Source organism: Microcebus murinus, chromosome 17 (assembly GCF_040939455.1).
Source record: "Microcebus murinus isolate Inina chromosome 17, M.murinus_Inina_mat1.0, whole genome shotgun sequence".
Lineage (NCBI taxonomy): Eukaryota > Metazoa > Chordata > Mammalia > Primates > Cheirogaleidae > Microcebus > Microcebus murinus.
Window position 1 is genome coordinate 5,762,278 of NC_134120.1, and position 16,873 is coordinate 5,779,150.

The window sequence follows — 16,873 nt, forward strand, 5'->3', positions numbered from 1 at the left end:
AGATCAAATGTTAGTTCTGCTTTTAGTTCTTTCAGGTATCTGCATACATACTGCATTCCATATAGGTTGTACTAGTTTGCAGTCCCATCAACAGTTTATAAGTGTTCCTTTCTCTCCACATCCATGTCAGCATCTGTTGTTTTGGGACTTTTTGATAAAAGCCATTCTCACTAGAGTTAGATGATATATCAGTGTGGTTTTGATTTGCATTTCCCTGATGATTAGGGAAATTGAACATTTTTTCATATGTTTATTGGTTGCTAGTCTTTCCTTTTTTGAAAGGCTTCTGCTCATGTCTTTTGACCACTTTTTAATGGGGTTGTTTGATATTTTATTGTCTGTTTGCTTGAGTTCTTTATAGATTCTGATTATCAGTCATGTATTAGATATAGAGATGCAAATATTTTCTCCCTTTTTGTAAGTTGTCCGTTTGCTCTATCAATTGTTTCCTTGGCTGTGTAGAAGCTTTTTAATTTGTTCAGGTCAGAATTTTTTTTTTTTTTGGGTGCTGTTATTGCCTTTGGAGTCTTCTTTATAAATTCTTTGCCTAGGCTGATATCTGGAAGCATTTTTCCAACATTTTTTTCTAAAATTCTTATAGTGTCATCCCTTGGGTGTAAGTCTGCTATCCATCATGAGTTCATTTTGGTGAGAGGTGAAAGGTGTGGAACCTGTTTTAGTCTTCTACATGGGGCTATCCAGTTTTCCCAGGACCATTTACTGAATGGGGATTCTTTTCACCAGTGTATGTTTTTGCCTGCTTGTCAAAGATTAGATAACAATATATGAGGATGGTTTTATATCTGGGTTCTCTGTTCTGATCCATTGGTCTGTGTATTTGTTCTTGTGCCAAATTCATACTGTTTTGGTTACTATAGCCTTGTAGTATAGCTTGAAGTCTGGAAAGTTGATGCCTCCTGATTTGCTCTTTTTGCTTAAGGTTACATTGGCTATGCAAGGTATTTTCTGGTTCCATATGAAGCAAAGAATTATTTTTTTCAGATCTGTGAAAAGTGATGGTGGTATTTTAATGGAGATTGCATTGAATCTGTAGATCACTTTAGCTAGTATAGGCATTTTAACAATGTAGATGCTGCTGATCCATGAGCCTAATATGTTTTTCTGTCTATTTACATCTGTTGCAATTTCCTTCCTGAATGTTTTGTAGTTCTCCCTATAGCGGTTTTTCCCATCCTTGGTTAAATATATTCTTAGATATTTTATTTTCTTTGTTGCTATTGTGAAAGGTATTGAGTCTTTAATTTGATTCTTGGCTTGGCTGTTGTTAGTATTAAGAATGCTACTGGTTTGTGTGCATTGATTTTATAACCTGAGACTTTGCTGAATTTATTTATCAGTTCAAGGAGTCTCTTGGAAGAATCTTTGGGGTTTTGTAGATATAAGATCATATCATCAGCAAAGAGCCATAATTTGACCTTTTCTTTCTCTATTTAGGTACCCTTGATTTCTTTTTCTGGCCTGATTTCAATGGCTAGGACTTCCAGCACTATGTTGAATAGAAGTGGTGACAGTGGACAGCCTTTTCTGGTTGTAGTTCAAAAGGGGAATGCTCTTGATTTTTTCCCAATCAGTATGATGTTGGCTGTGGGTTTTTCATATATGGCTTTTATAATATTGAACTATGGTCCATCTATGCTTGTTTTGTTAAGAGTTCTTATCATAAACAGGTTATGGATTTTGTCAAATGTTTTTTCTACATCTATTGAGAAGATCATACAGTCTTCGTTTTTGCTTCTATTTATGTGATAAATCACATTTATAGATTTGCATATATTGAACCATCATTGCATCTCTGGGATAAATATTATTAAGAAAGAAAAAGTTGGGAAAGGATGTGCAGATGAGACTAAGCGAGGGAAGGATGGGAATAAGGGGGCAAAGCAATGGGGAAATGATTAAAAGACATTTCATGCATATAAGGTTTAACAATAAGTTATGTTAGTTCAGGAAGTAGATTTTATCCTTTGCTCCTCTTGCTCATGGACCCATTCCCTGTTGGCAACCAGTGACTGGTTCCTCAACAATAGCAATGAAAACAATGGTGGACATAGGCAAGTAAAAGAAGCTCAAGATAGATCAATAAATAATAACTTTTTATTTGCTCTAAACAATGAAAAGATTCTATTAAAAAGTGTTCCTCTGATAAAATAATTTTATTTGCAGTGCACAAGCCCAAATAGTATGTGTTAAATATATTGGGCATTTTGACCCTCGAGATATGTTTGCTAAATAATTATTTATTTGCAAAAACTCATGTATCTTGAGAGCTATCTCCTGTTTGAAGTTGGCCATTTAGAGACAGAGAACAATTTGGACTGGGTGGAGCACTAGACAAACATGATTCTGCCTCCATTTCAAAGCTTCCTAGGTAGTGCAAATCTGCATGCACTTCTCTTCAATCTACAGAATCCTGACCAAAAAAAGCCTCTTTACAAAAGTAGTCCTAATGAAAATCTAAGGAAACTCTGAAAAGCTCAATTTTTTGCTGGCCTAGAATAAAAACAGAATAAATAAATTTATTTTATAATTTCCTATTGAGAACTGAGGAAAAGAGTGTATCTACAATTAAATAAATATTTGAATAAGTACATAATTCTAATCAAGTACCAACTTTTCAAGGATTCCAAAAATAGGTAAATATTTTGAAAGAGGATTCTGAGAAGATAGCAGAGAAGAAAGCCCCAAGAATCTGTCTCCCCAACTGGATAATTGCACTGATAGAATCTTTGTAATGAAACTATTTTGGAACTCTGGGGGCTTCCAGGGGTTCCAAACCCTGGTTTGCAACTTCTAGGGGAAGGCTTGGACTGTAAATTTTAGTAAGTTTTAGTCCATTTCTGCCCTAGCATAATATTAACTACCCATCTTCCACCTCTTAGCTCCATGACAGAGAAGAGATCATGTGTTTTTGGAGCAGCTTGAACCTAGATAAAGGGAGCCAAAATGGGCAATAATGACCCTGTCCTCCAAATATCAGGAACATTTGTTATGGTCTGGTTGTGGATTGCTGCTTCTGGTCATGGAGGTACAGACAGTGAGGCTAGCAGCCTAGGTTGTTGTACTTCTCCCATTGTTGTAAGCCCTTCCCCTTCTGTCTGAAGTGACTTTCATGGGATTTAAAAGACTAGCTCCTACCCCAACCCCATACTTCATTTGTCTCTTTTGCCCCTTTTATGAATGAGACATTAAAGTCTAGAAACTACATATATGGGGAAAATTAGAAAGTGATTGTTTATATTCAGAGAAAAGTATAGGCTCAGAAAATATCTCAGACTGATCATGAGCACAGGGATAGTCTACAACCAAATCAACAAGAGCAACAACAAATCAAGGCATGCAAAAAACAGGAATGTATAGTGCATTCAAATAACAAAAAAAAAAAAACCAACTGAAATTGTTATGAATACCAGATGGTGGCCCTACTACACAAAGATTTTAAAACAATTGTCTTAAAGAAATAAAAAAAAAAAAACAATGTATGGGCCGGGTGGCTCATGCCTGTAATCCTAGCACTCTGGGAGGCCGAGGCGGGCAGATTGCTTAAGCTCAGGAGTTCTAAACCAGCCTGAGCAAGAGTGAGACCCCGTCTCTACTATAAATAGAAATAAATTAATTGGCCAACTAATATATATAGAAAAAATTAGCTGGGCATGGTGGCGCATGCCTGTAATCCCAGCTACTCAGGAGGCTGAGGCAGGAGGATTGCTTGAGCCCAGGTGTTTGAGGTTGCTGTGAGCTAGGCTGATGCCACCGCACTCACTCTAGCCTGGGCAACAAAGCGAGACTCTGTCTCAAAAAAAAACCAAAAACAAAAAAACAAAAAAATACAATGTATGAACAAAATGATAAAATCAATAAAGACATAGAAAACCTAAAAGAAACCAGAAAGAAACTCTAGAGCTATTAAGTACAATAACTAAAATGGAAAATTCACTAGAGACATCCAAAGGCAGATTTCAACAGGGAGAAAAAAGAATCAAGCTTGACGAATGGGCAATTAAAATTATGAAAATCTTAGGAACAGAGGTAAAAGATTAAAGAAAATAAAAAGAGCCTAAGGAATCTATGGGACAACATCAAGTGAACCAAGGCACACATCGTGTGAGTCCCAGAGGAATACAGATAAAAAGTAGTAAAGAGATTATTTGAATAAACAATGGCTGAAAAATTTCTAATATGACAAAAGATTATATATATATATATATATATATATATATATATGAAGCTCAACTAACTCTAAGTAAGGAAGTCATACAGACGTACACTGAAACATGTTATAATTAAACTGTCAAAAGACAAATAGAGAATTTTGAAAGCAACAAGAGAGAAGATGCTCATAACACCAAAGGGATCTTTAATATTATCTGCAAATTTCTCATCAGAAAGCTTGGGTGCCAAAAGGCAGTAGGCTAATATATTCGATGTGCTATATTACTTTCTCATGACAGGTTTGATATAACAAGACAGTACCTAGAAAAGTGACTGTCATATAAGAGGCAGCCCATCAATATGTGCTCATTCCTTATTCTTTTCTTTCCTCATGAGAAACAAACTGAAGATATTTCTCCCATTGCCGCGTAATTGTCATGGAGTTTTGTAAATTCTACCTACCTCAAGACAACGAACGCAGCCAGTGTTGAGATTAATATTTGCCTGCAGAATGGAGTTGACAGCAAAATAACTATCATTATATTGAAAAGAATTACAATTTAAATGGCATGCGCAATCATCATGATGTTTTGCTTCACTCCAAAATATAACTCTATCTATATTTTAATGTATATTTTCAAAAATAAAATATAATGAGAAATATATACACACACGGAGAGAGAATGAACTGCAAGTTTTGCCAGGAGGCTTCCTTAGGCTATTTTAAATTGCATAACACCTCATCATCAGCTGGCTCAGTCCCAGACAGCAGGCAGACAGGAGGGCACATTCCTGAAGCTGTAATAAATAACAAGTTCAAAATGCTGATATCAAAATTTGTGTCATGTTTAAAAACAGCAAGGAATAGAAATGTAGTGTGCAAGTCAACCCCCCTTTTCTTTTAGAGGGTTAGAGATTGTGTTTGCTTCATAGTCTTTCACAAACTACATGTTGTACAAATGAAACATACTCTAATATTCTATTTAGCTTAGCACAGTTAGCTGTAACATTAAAGACAGGGTTTGAACTTTTCTTAAGATTGTTGGTTTTCCTCAAAACATTCTAATCAAATTTAAAGATTCGTATATGATATTTGGGGAACTGAGTTGATTGCCAATTTTATAATTATTGCATGCTTATTTTGTGTCATCCCTTGTCTTATATTATCCTGAAGGTATTTGTCTTGAAAATAACTTAAAAATAAATTCCTGAGATGCTTAAATTGACTAATGCCACGAGAGTAAAGGGAAGTGCTCTGTTTCTTTGACCCTATTACAACATGTAAATCTCATCGGTAGTTAAGAGTTTGCTATTCAACATAAGCTAGACATTTACCCCAGAGTGTATATCAAAATTGTATAGACTTTAACATTTGCAAAGGAACTCTCCTTGGTCCTAAAAGTCTTAATTTTTTAGGGAAATATTAGGCAATATGAAAATGTACATTTTATAATATGTAAGCTGTAGACATCATAAGTTGTATATAATGGTTCAAATGGCCTATCTGTACTTAGTCTCTCATCTGTGAAATGGGCTGGATGGAGAAGCCACCGTAAAAATACATGATTATTGTGTCAGACTCATCCAGCTCCAAAGGTGTTTTACCATAAACTGTGCTGATTGTCACAATCTACATTAATGACAGGTGCTAGGAAAGAGCCCTCTAACTGGTTTCCAGGTCTTTAATATTCAGAGGAATCGGAAACCTTTACTTTTCTGGCATTCATTAAACCTTTAATGCAGCACGTTGACAGTGGAGCAGAGAGTTCAAATACACCTCCGCAAGCACAGCATCTGGCGTGTCTGTGCATGTCATTTCCCACTGTCAGAGCCATGGTGACATCAGGGTCACATCCATCCCTTTGTATCTGAGGGATAAGTGTTTGATCAGGTATCCTTTGCTTTCCCCTTTCACAGGGGAGAAAGCTAGGACAGTTAATTGAGGTGAAGTGACATCTAGTCATTTGAGTTTTGCAGATGTGGCATCATGCTTTATATAGGGCAGAGTAGAAATTGAGCTGAAGCAGAGGTGCTGGGCTTGAGTGACAGGGAAGGAAGTAAATTAAGGAGAAGCAGGAATTCAATACTTCTGAGATATGCATGAAGCCAAAGAGGAGTATCTTAGTCATAACCTGGAGCCAGAATTCATACAGTAATAGTTTCACTGAAGTAATTTTAAAACAGAAGATTAAAGTAATAAGAACCAAAAATAAATTTTCAAAGGAAATTGCTATAATTAAGGTGTACAAAGTGAAAGGGAGAAAAGTTAAATGAGGGCATTCCTTTATATTTGCCTTCTATAAAAATATATTTTTATAACTCTGGAATACATGGGATTTCTAGCTTCCCATGACATTCATATAAAGTAGGCTAAATTCTAATACTACTTCAAGTGTTTATAACTTACTTCCAGCTATATTCTTTTCAAATGATTTTAAATATATTTATGTATTCCTAACTATATCCACTTACTTATTTCCACAATAATTCAGTTGTATAATTTACAATTATAATGGTATCCCCTGACCAATTGTTACAGAGAGGTCAGTGTTTTCCCAGCACTTGGATAACATAAAAGTTTTTTATCTTAGCTAGGGACAGAGACGTGCATTTAAGATTTATGAGACAGGAGAATCCAGGAGCCAGGCATAGATGTGACAAGATGAGATTCAGCTCAAGATTCTAGAAGAAAGTATATTTTGGAAGCAAAGAAAAAGACAGGGAGATGATAGCCAAAATTGACAGAGAACAGGATAAAGTGCAAACATCATTGGAAATGTTCGTGGAATAAGTGTCAGCAACCACAGTGTTTGGCTAGCTACTCTTTGAAAATGTTCCAGTAGAAAAGTATTTCTACTGCAATATTCACATTCTATATTTTACTCTGCCTTTGGCCTTTCCATATTCTAGTATGAATGCTATTCACCAAGGGACCATGTCAGCAAATCTGCTAAAATTTTAGAGCAGATGGTCACACATGCATTTGCATGAAGGGCCCAAGAAGTGACTTCCTATGGCAAAAACCATGTGTTAAACTTGCCTTAAATCAGTGGGTCAGTATCAAAGAGTATGATTGATTTTGATCGCAGTAGAAAGAGAGTATGACACTAGTGTACAGTTCTCACCCTACTGTTTCTGCAAGAAAATTTGTCAGGCTCTGACAAAAGAAAAAAATGGGGGAAAAAACTGTTCCAATTTTTTTATAAGATAGTGTTGAGAACACAAAGAAATAATGAATTGCTGCCTATGTCACATAATGTTTAACAAGAAGTGAAGATATTTTTGTCCACGTAGGATTATCTTAAAATATGCTGGAATATGAAATGGGGAGTCAGGACTTTGTACAGTCAATTAACAATCTTACAGAAGTTTATGTCACTCTAACTTGAGCAAGTAATTAAACACGTCTCAATATGAAGCAGGAAAAATCAATGTTAAAAAAAAGTACATATCAGAATTTCACCTTGAGGGCATAATGAAAATAAGGGGGAAAGAGAAGAGAGGCAGATAGAGTCAGAGAGAAAGAGAAAGTTATCATGTTATGTAGATAACCAGGTGCATTACATTCATATGTACTTATTTGAAGGAGGTTGAGATGGTGGGATATTTCTGGTACATGTATGAGATTACAAATGGGAATTTATTGAATTTAATACTGTAAATCTTTGGCTAAGAGAAAGGATCTTGTATTTCCCAGAACTACAGTAATGAAGGACAAAGCCAAAATAATCTGATTTGTCTCTTTTCCTGGGATATTTTTTTATTTTCTGCGTGGGGTTTATGGTGAGACTATAAATTATGCTTTAACCAACATAGCCCACAGAAGGCTAATTTCTTGAATAACCTTATATTTTGCGTTTTTACTTATGATCACTGTTAGGAGATGACCAAAACAGGGGTGTGGACCCAGGATACATATTACTCATATACACAACAGACAAGGGCCAATTTCTAAACATTGATGACACTGTGGGGTCAATTTATTGGGAGGAGGGCTGATATTTTTTAAATCATAACTGAAGCACAGAGTCCAGATTGGGTAAGCAAAAAGAAAATGTTTTGGTCAGGATCAGAATTTGGCCCAGGGCTCTTTGAATATCTCCTAGTTATGGTCAGGAGCAGTATTCACTAGGATATGAGGTTGAGAACTTCAAAGTTACTTTAATTTTAAGAATAGTAACACAACTACTGCATTCTAGGCAGTGGTTGGCATCACTAGAGGATTATATATGCTGTAGACGTCCTTGTTACCTTTTTTTGGTGGTAATTTAACAAAAAACATAAATGGTAGAATATTAAAGACATTTTACCACTGCATCAAGTGTTAGTTTAATTTTATACTTGTTTTCTCTGTTTACTTTGGAAATTTTTATTATTTTATTAATTTATTTATCTCCATTATTTTCCATACTTTCAATATAGTGCTTACGTTAACCATTGTTCTGTCACCATAGATTAGTTTTTGCCTCTTCTGAAATTTTTGTTAATGGTGTCACATAGCATGTATTCTCTGGTGCCTGGCTTCTTTTCTTCAAAATTTCACTAGTGGGATTCTGCCATGTTTTTGCATGCAGCAACAAAGAAATATCTATTTTTCATAAAAGAAAGTATCCCTCATGCTTAGTGGCTTAAATCAACAACATTCACTTATTATCTCTCAGTTCCTATGAACTGGGTGTGCTAAACATCTCCTCTCTGTTCTACTCAGTGTCAGCCAGTTTGGCTTAAAGGCTGAGGGCTGCATCTTCTGCAAGCATAAACAAGTTAAAATGAATTATGGCTTTAAATGTAAGACTTAAAAACACAGAAGTAATGCTTTTACCCCAGAACTAGGTAAAGAGGTATTAGACTTGGCATCAAACAGATGATCGACAGGGGTAAAATAAATAAATTGTATCTCATCAAATTAAAAAATTTGCCCTGTGAGGAAGATGAAGAGAATTTACAGACTAGGAGAGAATGTTTGCAAACCATATATTGGACAAAGCTGTATTATTTGTAATATATAAAGAACTGTCAAAATGCAAGCATAGAAAGTGCAATTAGAAAATGAGCAAAAGGCATGAAGAGACATTTCACTGAAAAACTATGTACCGGTGGCAAACACCCAAAGAGATGTTCAACATTGTTTGTCATTGGGGAATGCAAAATTAGAGTACGGTGAGATATCGTACCAACTAAAACAGCTAAAATTTTTAAAAATACTGTCAATGTGGAGAAACTGGATTACTGATACATTACTGCTGGGACTGTAAAGTGATACAGTGACTGCAGACATGTGTATGGAAGTTCCCTACAAAATTAGACATTCACTTTACATATGACCAAGCAATTTCACTTTTGCATATTTATCTCAGAGAATTGAACTTATTTTATACAAGAACTTATAACCAAATATTTATAGATGCTTCAATATTAATAACCCCAAACTGGAAACAACTCAGATCTCCTTCAAGTAAAAAATGCTTAACAAAGTGTGGAATATTCATACCATGCAATACTACTCTTCAAAAAAAAAAAAAAAAAAAACCCAGAGTTGATAGATACAATTACTTGTATGGATCTCAAGTACACCATACTCCATACCAAGTGAAAGAAGAAAAATTATTATTTTCCTGGATAGAGCTGGAACCCATACTACTAACTAAAGTATCCCAAGAATGGAAAAACAAGCACCACATATACTCACCAGCAAATTGGTATTAACTGATCAGCACCTAAGTGGACACATAGGAATTACATTTATTGGGTATTGGGTAGGTGGGAGGCAGGAGGAGGGGGTGGGTATATACATACATAATGAGTGAGATGTGCACCATCTGGGGGATGGTCACGCTTGAAGCTCAGACTTGTGGGGGGAGGAGAGGCAAGGGCATTATTCTAAACCTTAAAATTTGTACCCCCATAATATGCTGAAATAAACATAATAAAATAAAATGAAAAATAACATAAAAAAGGGCCAACCTCAAAGTATTCTTGAATCATTCTGCTTATTTAACTTAATCGAGACAAAATAATTAGAGACATGGAGATCATATTGTTGGTTGCCAGAGAGTTAGGAGGGAGGTGTCTGTCACTATAAAATGAATGAGTACATGTAAAACTGGTGAAATCTGAATAAGACTGGAGAATTAATCAATGCCATTTTCCTGGTTGTACTATATTTTGTGAAATCTTATAAGTGGAGAAATCTTGGTTAACAGTATGCAAGGGTCCTCAAACTTTTTAAACAGGGGGCCAGTTCACTGTCCCTCAGACTGTTGGAGGGCCGGATTATAGTTTAAAAAAAAACTATGAGCAAATTCCTATGCACACTGCACATATCTTATTTTGAAGTAAAAAAACAAATGGGCAAAAACACCTGCATGTGGCCCATGGGACATAGTTTGAGGACGCCTGGTAGAGGATCTTCCTGTATTACTGTGTTTCCCAGAAAATAAGACCTACCCATAAAATAAGCCCTAGCAGGATTTAAGCAAGTGCGCAATATAAGCCTTACCCTGAAAATAAGACCTAGTGATGGGCGTGGCTAAGCAGCCTATCTGCACAACCCATGCATTTCCTCATGGAGCGGTAAAGAAGAGGAGCAGCCCTTCTCATCTGCCCCATCATGACAGCTACTATCCCAGAGGTGACTGGAAAGGTGCGGGCAGCCCCACCAACAAGGTCAGCTCCCCCGTCAGGTCTGGCCATCCTGTACGTGCTGCAAGCTGAGGCTTTGAGGGGAAAGTCTCTTTAGTGAAGTGAGGAGCAGGATGCTCCTCTTTAGGCACTGTGTTTCCCCAGGGGGAAGAAGGAGAGCTGTGGGTGCCATTTTACTATGATGATGTTCCAGAAGAAGACGACTTAACTATATTTGAATAAATGTAGACTGTTGTACTGTACTTAAAAAAAATAACACATCCCCTGAAAATAAGCCCTAGGGTGTCTTCTTGAGGAAAACTAAATATAAGACACTGTCTTATTTTCGGGGAAACACAGTGTTCCTTGCAACTGCAGATGAATGTATAATTATACCCAAATCAAGAGTTTTAAAAAGAAAGAAGATGATATACTGAACAGAGCACACCAAGGCAATGCAACTCAGTGTGAAAGAATAAAAGTCACTAACAAAAAACAGTCTATGAATAAGGAACGCAAAATTATCAGAACCAGTCAGTAGGAAACACCAAGTTCTAAACTGATTGTGATGACAATTCTGATGGAATTAAAATCTTTCACAAAATAAAACCTAAATTTGAAGAAAATAATATCCTCTGAATTCAGGGAAAGTGCCTATGATCTAGATTATATATTTATTCATTTGTTTTTCTTTGAGGTAGCCCTTATGCCCTTGATATATCAATGTAAATTTTCCTAACTTCTAGATTTGAGAAACTTTCAATCTGGTAGGACAGAGAATGTTAAAAATAGCTACATCTGATTTATATAATTTTTGTGTCTGTTTATTGGCTTTTAAAAAAATTTCTCATTAAGGATTACTTCACCATAGTTAAGAATAAAAACTTGTGTCACTAGTACTGAAAACCATATACAACATATATCATTATTATGATAATTGTCCTTAATAGCTATTATTAGATTATAATTTAGAATTGTGTGAATTATGTTCATATTTTTGCAAGTGTGCAAATAAAAATTGATTTCGGTGATTTTTTTTCACAAGTGTATTATAATTATCCTATAAGTAATTTAAAATATGCTAAGTTGGCATTTTTAAAGATTCATTTATATAAGAGGACTAACTGAAATAATCCCTGTACACTCAACATTATTTCAGTTTGTCATTTCAAAATGCATGGTCTCATTTTATTTCACAGCATTAGTGCTTGTCCCTCTTCCAATGCCAATATTGCATTTGTTTGAATGTTCTATCATTATCTATCTCTGTGCCTGTTCTAGCAACTGCACTGCAATTCTTCACATTCCCAGTAGGATGTTCATTCTGCATAGGGTCTATGTACATTATATTTGCTACATAACACCATTTGATATTCTTTATATTGTCATCATGATATATTCATGTAAAAATAAAGTTGGTTTTATAAAATCATTGGAGACTTTCAGAATCTGACTCATATATAGAAACCCAGTGTTCACACAAAGATCAATCGCTTATATGGCTATGAAGAACCAAAAATGTAAGTTCTTAGTTTGTTAAAAGGAGTCCTATAATTTGACAAGAGGATGTTATTATAGGATGCTTAAATTTGTCTGTTTATTTTGTTTCTCATCTATACTACTTAGGCTACTTTAAGCACTGTATACATACATATAGGAAATGAATTATTAAGATTTTTCTAAGCACAAAATACAATTTTATTGTTACAAATGGTATTAGATCTTATGAAATATTTTAAATTATTTGTGATATTCACAGAGACCAAAGATGTTACTAGATTTCTATTACTACTTTAGTGTTCAAGGAAGGCACAAAGTCAATTCCATGAAATACAAGTAGACATAGTAAATTGGCAACTTATATTTTAAGATTTGATTGCTCAAGATTTCAATAAAATTATGGATTGAATGCTAAAACTGTGGAAAACAAGATATTCAGTTAATGACTTTGTATTAGTTGGTTTAATTTCCTTTTTAAAGTAAGTATACTATAAAATATCCAGATTTAATAAATGATATAACACAATGAAGATTAATGATAATGATAATTATCATTATCATGGATAATGATAATTTACTCAATGGTATTAAACAATGCACATTAACTTTAATATAAGCTTGAGACTTTTTAAAAAAATGTTTATATTCTAAATCATATAGATTCGGTATGTCTGTCAATATCAAGTTGAAATAAATGAATTTACAACAAAAAATTAAAATTTTAATTACAGCATCAACTATAAATATCCTACACTGCAGACTAATAATATTATAGACCATGCCCTTTGACTATTTTTGACATTGTTTTCTATAACTTAAAAATTTATGCTGAAAATATGTTATGTTAAAAATGTGATAAAATCATTAGATGCTAGTATTGACAAAATGCTAGAAGTTTTACACAAAAAGTGAATATACTTTCTTCTTAATATCAAATAAAATGCATTTTTTGGTATTTGGGGCAGGCAAATTGTTGCAACAATTTGCAGCCACATTTTCATCTCAATTTTTGCATCCAAATTTTTATAGCAATGCCAATTCTCATACCAAGGTACAATCAATAATATTCTAAGAATGACAAAGATGCAATATTCTGCCTCGTAATTTCTTAAAATGCTATAATTATCTTTAATCTAATTTGGAATTAAACTCTCCAACTTCACCATTCACCTGTCCTGAAGCAAATCTCAAATTTATTCAGATGAATATTTTCCGGAGTACAACGCAATAAGGCAGCTGAACATTCAAATTGCATGTCCCTGCCCTTTTACTAGGATGGTCAGTCTATTCAATAAAAGGGAAATAAACAATCCAAAAAATGTCTAGAAAATCAAAACATTTAACCATCATACCATTTTCTTGATATTATGGCAAGAAAATAAAATCCATCTTCTTCTATCAGAGATGATACTCTTTGGAAAAAAATGAATATACTTTCCATTTAATTTAAGTGAAATTGAAAGTGTAATCACATAATTTAGGATGTGCTATGCCACAGGCACTTTAGTTATGAATTCAAGTGTTGGTTAATGAGATTTTTTTAGGCCATCTCTGCCTTATATGACACTGTGCATTATACTCACTAAACACATGCTGGCAAATTATGAGAAGAACAAAAAATAAAAGATGCAGGTGCCTGGCTCTGTGAGGAATCACAGCTGGTTCCAGCCATTGGGGAAAATCTGAATGATATAAACCACCATTTATTTAGGCTGAGGGCTGCAGCTATAGGATTTTTGATAATGTAAACACTGTAAACCCACCTGCTGAAGGTGGATATAGTCTCATGGTTATTTGATTGAAATATTTTAGGATAAAGAGAGGGAACAGATTTGTTATACTCTGCCTTTAGAGAACAAAACCTACAATAATCACCAAGGACTAACTTTACTGTCCCAAATATGCCACCTGAAATATCATCGGAGACTCCATTTCCAAAGTATGTGGCAAAAATTGAAAGGTATGTCAGATACTGTCAATGAAGACAATGAGAGAAAATCGTAAGTAGACTTATCTGGATCCAAAAACAGCATAAGCTACAATCTCAGCATCAATTTTAACATCATATGGGTAATATTTTCAAATCACCTTATGATTTCTTCATTCATAAATATTTATAAAGTTACTGCTATGGGCTATTTTCACTTTTAAATTCTCCAAATGAAAGGATGAAGGAAACAAAATTCATACTGCCATGGAAGTTAGACCTAGGGCATATATCCACATTAAAAGTCAGAAGATTGAATGACAGTAATCCATGGAATTAATAGAAATAGAAAAAAAAATGGTCTAAGCCTTAGACTCAAAGGTTCCTGGCCTATTCCATCTCTTAGAGATAATGAGTTATAAACCTAAGGCTACTTGATACTTTAAGTGCTTTCTTAGCCAAGGCTGCTACTAAGGAAACTAGTGCATCAGAAAGAACAGCATGGGTAATATCTTGCAAAATTCTTACATCTCCTAAATCTTTTACATTATCTTCATGTATGTAGTGTCAGCAATATGAACTTCACAGACTACGAATGGCTTAAGTTGGTCATGTACTAATAGAATCTTTTTATGTACCAAAGGTTTACTCAAATCTGCCTTCTACATAACTTACCAAAAATCTTGAAAGATATAATAGTTTACACCACTAATGTGTTCAAGTAGAAAAACTAAATGAGCAATATTTTTAAGAATTCTAAAATAGTAAGAATTTCTAAATAAAAGAGAGAGAGAACAGGAAAGAGAGACCACGGTTATACTTGAATAAACATATATTGGCTGGGTGCTGAGGCTCATGCATGTAATCCCAGCACTCTGGGAGGCTGAGGTGGGAGGACTGCTTGAGGTCAGGAGTTCGAGACCAGCTGAGCAAGAGTGAGACCCCATCTCTCCTGAAAATAGAAAAATTAGCCAGGCGTTATGGCCCACGCCTGTAGTCCTAGCTACTCAGGAGGTTGAGGCAGGAGTATCACTTGAGCCCGGGAGTTTGAGGTCACAGTGAGCTACGATGATGCCACTGTACCCAACCCACAGTGACAGAGTGAGACTGTTTCAAATAAATACATAAAAATTCGTACATAAAAATTAGAATATGATATTTTACTTATAAAAATTTCATTGCACAAAACAATGTGTGGGATCATTTTGATGTAAATGTACCAAAGTGTTATTAAATACTATTTTGAATTGTTGATTTTTAGACAGTTACATGGTTGATTAACATATTTCTCTCAAATTTTGTATTGAAAACTCAAAATCAGCACATATTGCCTTCACAATAAAAGTACTTGCTACATAATTTTTAAATGAACATAATCTCTAAAGTAAACATTTATCAATTAAACATTGAGAGTGTCTTTTTGCCAGATATTCTTTATTCATAACTAAAGAGGGAAATAATAAGCTATATTTTCTGCCCTGTGGAGACTTACATTCTAGTCAAAGAAACAAGTGACATAATACAACATTTGAGGAATGAATTATAATAACAGCACACAAGAACTCAGTGGATGCCAGGGGAAGTGGCGTGGAGCAGACCCCGTCTTGTAGGACTCATCCCCTCCCTCACCCCACGCCTCAGCCACACTCATGCTTCCTCCCTCCCTCCCTCCATCACCACTGTAGTTATGTCTCAGCCTTTGACAGTGACTTCTCTTTCTCAAATGCCTTCTTCTGGTCCTTTTCACTCTGGCATTTTCACCCTCAGATATCAGCCCAGAATACATACTGCTTTATTAAATCAATGGCAGTCATTTAAATATCGCTACATTCCCCAGAGACGTCCCCTGTCATCCTGTGCTTCATTAAAAACGTATGTTTGTAAGCTACTGAATTTGATGTGAAGATTGAGAAATATGTTGTACCTCAAACAAACTTCCCAAAAAATATATGTGAGCTAATGGTGCCATTGTTTCTCTATTTTTAAACTAAACTATTTTAATCACGAAACACGATCTGTTCAATAAATTATCTTATTTATTTTGCTTTTTAAGAGTGAAAGAATATGAGTGTTTCACATATAACAAGAAAGACTTCTAAATGAAAAGAGATTTATACATGATGATTTGTTCAAAATTTTAAATCAAAGTGAAAATATCCAAAAGTTAGATATCGAGTGTTTTATCTGGAATTCTTCCTAACTTATTTTCCAGATTGCATGTCGAATAGTCTCAGCACAAGTACATTAGAGCTAACAATCTTGGTTAGTTCTTTCTTCTGTGTTGTGGCTTATTCTGCTCCTTAGTCCTACTCTGGCTTATTCTGCCCCTTAGAATACTCTGCCAGCACCTAACTAGAATTCTGGTTGGTCATCATGTCAACATTGATCTATGCTTACAACTTACAGAGCACTTCGTTTACACATCTATCTTTGCATTTGCCATATGATATTTTAATTCCATGCTTTTATACCTCCACAAACAATATATATTATATACATTATACATATAATGTGCATATATATATATATATATATACACATTTGCCAGCTCATCTGTTATGATAAAGGTTAAAGAAGTAAAAATATGTCTCAATTGAAAACAATCTAGTTAAAGTTAATATTAACTTAATTTCAATACTCAATATAAATTTGCTC